Consider the following 6,036-nt stretch of genomic DNA (forward strand, 5'->3'; position numbering starts at 1 on the left):
TGAATTTTAGCATATCTATGATAAACCGTGACCTGGGCTTGAAGGGCTGACTTTTTGCAAAATCATGATAGACCATGATCGTTCATGACCTGGGCTGGCAAGGCTGTTTTTTTGCATAGCCATGATAGACTGTGACTTGAGCTGGCAAGGCTGAATTTTAGCATAGTCATGATAGACTGTGACCTGGGCTGGCCAGACTAAATTTTGGCATAGCCATGACATGGGCTTGCAAGGCTGAATTTGTGCATACACATGATAGACAGGAACCTGGGCTGCCAAGGCTGAATTTGAGCATAGGCTTGATAGACCATGACCGGGGCTGGCAAGGCTGAATTTGAGCATAGGCTCGATAGACCATGACCAGGGCTGGTAAGGCTGAATTTGTGCATAGGCATGATAGACCATGACCTGGGAGGGCAAGGTTGCCAGAGGTGGCACACAGCTATTTACACAACATGACTGCTGATGTTGCATCTGTACACATTAAAGCAAACTGCCAGCAGAATAGTTTAGCAGTTTGCCTTGCTGTTTTTGCTCTAGCTGCTTTGATGCAGAGTAAGCAAACTGTCTCTTTCAGCTTCTCTGCTCCTAACCTCAGTGTGGCTTTTGTGGCAATAACATCTAATCCGGTTAGCATATTACTAAACCAGCCAACAGGGGTAGTACTCAAAAGCATAACGCAATTTGGCCCTGGTAGCTGCTGAACCTACTTGCACTGTGGTGCAAAATTCAGTTACTGATAGTTTTGGCATTTCTTTAATTAGCAACTCTATTTAGGTTAAGTCATGCAAACCCAGGCTTTGTTACCATTTCAACCTTCATGCCTCTTTACATCTATTTAACTGACAGTGCAGAGGTCATCTGGAATTTTTCATTGGAACATGTTAGTATATCTTTATGGAGAAGATCCTTTCAGTAACTGACATACTGTATGTGTACATTTTTATATGAACGAGTACCTTCTATCCTCATCCCGTTGGTTGGAATACCTGGGTCAATTTACCCTCACTGCTATATGACATTATTCTAAATCTTTGCATACTTTTTCCATCAGGGATTTTGATTGTTTGAACCATTTGTTCAATAAAGATATGAGAATGTTGTCTATTTTGTGTGTTATATAAGAATGATATACTTTATTGATTCCAAAGGGGTTGCAAAGTTTTTCTTGCAATTGTACTGTTACCTTTTTGGTGTTGCCCAGTATCAACAGGAACTCTTCTAAAATGATCTCACGTCCATTCAGTTTACCATATGCTAAATTATTTTGCAGCCCTTTCAAATTCAAAATTATGTTTGTAATAGATCAGTAGAAAAATGGTACCACATCCCTAAATTGTATACTGTAGATAATGGGGAATATTCCCAAAGAGTCTCCAAGGCACAAGCCCAAGGTGTGGGGGCATGGGTCTGGATAGGAAGAATGGAAAGAAAGAAAAAATAAAGAAAGGAAGGGGAAGGAATGGGAAAGAAAGAAGAAGGAATGGGGAAAGGGAGAAAAAAGGAGAGGGAAAGGTCAGGAAAGAGGGAAGAGAAGGGGAGGGAAGGGGAAGGCAAGGGGAGAGGAGAGAGAAGACGGGGGAAGAGAGGAAGAAAAGGCAAAGGGGAAAAGTGGGAAAGGAGGGCCGACAGAAGGTAGGAAAGAAAAAATAGGAATGGAAAAACAGAGACAGTAGGAAAAAATGTTGAGGGCTGGTGGGACTTTAAAGGTACCAGGTAGAGCAATAAAGGGGAAAAATGTGTTATAAAAACTAAAAAAGTTTATTGGTACATATTAAAAACAGCGTATATCAAGCAAAATCATAATTTACATAAACATAAACATACATAAACATATATGAGATAAAGTATGAGCTAAGGCATATAGGCGTAAGGCAGCAATTTGTTGTAAATTGGGTCCGATGAGGAGCATCAGACCATTCCCGACATGTTTCGCGGGCACAAGAGGTCCGCTTCTTCAGGGGTGTAAGTCACATAGGATATAATGTGCCTTGTATAGCCTGTATGGTATAACAACATCGACAGTTATTAGTGTATACATATATATCTGTAGTTATTCGTACATGCGAGTGTAAACCACCAGGTGCATCCAAAGCCTCCACCGTGCAAGTGACAGACTAAGTCAGGAAAAGGGAAGGTGCCATCCAAGAAAAGAGTCTCCCCAGCGGATGTGGAGGGGTGATCAGGACAATGAGCTATCCCACATAGAGGTTATAAGATAAAATGAGAAGGTTGTATGTATAGGTCTGCAGTAAATAAAGAAAATGAATATATTCACCGTCACCATAAAGGATATAAATTTGTATATAAATGCTTAGTACCTATTCGTGTTTCCAAAAGAGGAAACACATATCTCATATAGTGGGGAGATCAGCCAAGATAAAAATGCAGCTGGAACTTGGATCCTAAGATCATTGTTAGTCCTAAATGGGCAGTAAAAAGCATATCAGCACCCTAAGAATATGCATACAGTAAGAGTATAGCCTATATTCAGGAGGGTAGACCTGAGAGAGAAAGAGATTACCTTATACGAATCTGCCCGAATGCAGCCCTTTCAGAATAAGCACCAGAGATGAGTGTGGAAATCTTCCATACTCCTCTTTAACCCTAACTCTGAACTCCTCCTTTTTTTGTACTTCAATCAGCCGTGGGCCAGGTTATTCCCCGTCCCGCAGCCCATGTGAGCTGCGAGGAATGACCTGGCCCGTAGGTGCTAAGGTTTGAGATGAGTTTGGAGGATGCCAAAGCTCATCTCTATTTAGCACACACATACATCTATACAAACTCAGTAGGAGTGTTCTTCCTGCCATTTTCTCTCCCTCTATTTCTCCTTCCCCTCTCTTCATCACAAATCACATTCTTCCAAATCACAAACTTCCAAGGTTTGCATCTTTCGGCTGTGTCAAACCTTTTACCTCAGACCTTTGGTGTTTGAGAGGTAGCAAAGAGGGATTTGCTGTTTCAACATCAGGTGTGCTTCAGAATCACCAGATTGAAATATGACTGATGTTACACATTGATGAACTAATAAAATATCAAACTACATTTCAGATATACTGTACAGTAAAACCTTGGATTGCGAGCATAACTTGTTCCAGAAACATTCTTGTAATCCAAAGCCCTTCTTATATCAAAGTGAATTTCCCCATAAGAAAAAATGGAAACTAAGATGATTCGTTCCACAACCAATTTATTCATAGGTCCTTCTATTTATAGTCTATATAAAAAGATTATAGCAATGTGATAGGGTATGTAACCATAAAATGTCCATCCACAAATGGCAGTCTCCACAAGGGGATTAGAAGCAAAATCCAGCAGGAGCTACAGAGTATAAAAGAGGAGAGAGGGGCCTCAAAGTGTAGCAATATGGTTACATATAATGAAGGTACAACATTTAGCAACTCACATGGTTGATGAGTAAAAGAGGCACATCTAAGTAAGCAAGCATCCAGGGTAAAGCTGTCCACATCGATCATCCTCCTTACCAATGGCTCTCACCGCTGTCAGTTTGCAATCATGATCGGGAAGACTACCCTGCAGTAGAACGTTCTGAAAGCGAGGCTTGGGGCGCAGTGTGGGAGGGGTGATGTCGATGGTGGTGCGGAGGAAGGTCTATGTATATAGATATACTCGGTATATTAAGACATTGCTCATTTATCAAGTCAAAATTTATAAAAAAAATTTGCTTGTCTTGCAAAACACTCTCAGACCAAGTTACTCTCAATCCAAGGTTTTACTGTATATGCATCTCAAGATTTAAAGCTGAACTCCAGGATGCTCTCAAATTTTCTCTTAAACTTCCCTTCCTCATGCACAGTAAATTAAAAAAGGGGCAGAGGCATGTCCCGGGCAATTATAGGCCTGTCAGTTTGACATCGATAGTATGTAAAGTTCTGGAGGGGATGATAAGGGACTATATCATAGAGTTTGCTAAAGACAACAACATCATCAGCAGTAATCAGCATGGGTTTACAAATGGGCGTTCTTGTCAAACCAATCTCTTAACCTTCTACGAGGAGGTGAGCTGTGAGCTAGATAGAGGGAGACCAGTGGATGTGGTGTACCTGGATTTCGCTAAGGCGTTTGATACAGTTCCCCACAAGCACTTAATTTATAAAATAAGGTCTGCAGGTATCGACAGCAGGGTTTGCTCTTGGATACGGAACTGGCTAAAAGGGTGTGTCCAAAGTGTGGTAATAAACAGCGCATACTCAGACTGGTCTGAGGTGGTAAGCGGGGTCCCCCAAGGCTCAGTCCTGGGACCAACCTTGTTCAATTTATTCATAAACAGCATTGAGGACGGGATCAGTAGTTCAATATCAGTTTTTGCAGATGACACAAAATTGGGCAGGGCAATAACTGCACAGCATGAAGCAGATATCCTACAGAATGACCTGAACAAAATAACGGAGTGGGAAACGACATGGCAAATGAGGTTTAATGTGGAGAAGTGTAAGGTTTTGCACTTGGGGACTAAAAACATAAAAGCACAATACACGCTGGGGGGGATCCCTTGGGGGAATCAAAAATGGAGAAAGATCAGGGAGTCTTGGTTGATTATAGATTAGGCAATAGCATGCAATGTCAAGCGGAAGCTACCAAAGCCAGCAGAATATTAGCATGCATAAAAAAAGGGATGTATTCCAGAGATAAGACTATAATCCTTCCACTTTATAATACTCTGGTCCAACCACATCTGGAGTATTCTGTCCAGTTCTGGTCGCCAGTAGAGTTGAGCGGACACCTGGATGTCCGTGTTCGGCAGGTTCGGCCGAACTTTAAAAAAAAGTCTGGGTCCGTGTCCCGGACTTTTGCCGAACTTTTCCCGGACACCGAACCCCATTGGAGTCAATGGGGACCTGAACTTTCAGGCACTAAAATGGCTCTAAAACACCAATGGAAAGAGCTAGAGTGCTGCAAATGGCAGTAAAACGTAGTTAAGACCATGGTGAGTGCTCTGCAAACAAATGTGGATAGGGAAATAACTTAAAACAACAAAAAAAAAAAAACAGAAAAATAAAACAATGTTCTTCATCTCTGAAGGACGAGGCCCATATGGAGTAGGAGGGAGGTTGAGGTGGTGGTGGATGTGGCGGTGTCATAGGCGTGCGCACAGGGTGTGCCGGGTGTACCTGGGCACACCCTAATCACCTAGGGCACATAGCATTATCGCTCTGTTTGCCAGTGAGGAGATGGGAAAGATCTCCCTCGGACCTGCTCTGCTCTATTTCTCTTTGCCAGCAGGGAGAGTAATGTATCGGGGCCATGTACATGTAGGCAAACACATGCATGTGTATTTAAACTTTGGGGTGCACACCCTAATGCAATAGGCTGCGCACACCTATGGGCGGTGTAGGTGGAAGCGGCGGTGGAGGAGGACCAGGGCCGGATTAAGAGCATCATGGGCTTGGTGCTGAGGATTTTCAAGGGCCTTAAGGGCCGTGCCTTGGCATGCACCCAGAGGAGGAAGGGTGCAGCCATGCATGCCTAATTCAACATGGGATGCTGTCTCTGAAGCCCATAAACACATCCATGCATCGGCAACTGTCCCTCCTTGTCCGGCCTTCGTGCTGTGTGGGGAGGTTCTGAGGGAGCTGCCTGGGGAAGCGAGCATAGAAGCCAGACTTCTGTGTTTACAAGTGACAGAAGAGCGGTAACAGTGAATATGGCCAACCCGGGGCCTATATAAAGGTAGGGGCCTGGAGCTGCAGCTCCAATAGCCCCTACGTTAATCTGGCCCTGAGGAGGACGAGGTAGCCAACACTGCTTCTTTTCAGAAATTTTAAATGAGGGTACACCCCAAAAGAGTGAGAAAGAGCAAAAATAGAACAATGGCTGGGTAAGGTCTATATCCATTGCTATTCTGCACAAGGTACGGAAAAGTCCCGTGGGATCCATGCCTGGTTCATTTTAATGAACGTGAGCTTGTCCACATTGTCTCTGGACAGGCGGCTGCGCTTGTCTGTGATAACGCCCCCAGCCGTGCTAAATACCCGTTCAGATAATACACTGGTTGCAGGGCACGCCAGCACCTCC

This window comes from Pelophylax lessonae (genome assembly GCF_965119305.1).
Source record: "Pelophylax lessonae genome assembly, chromosome: 3".
NCBI classification, from domain to species: Eukaryota; Metazoa; Chordata; class Amphibia; order Anura; family Ranidae; genus Pelophylax; species Pelophylax lessonae.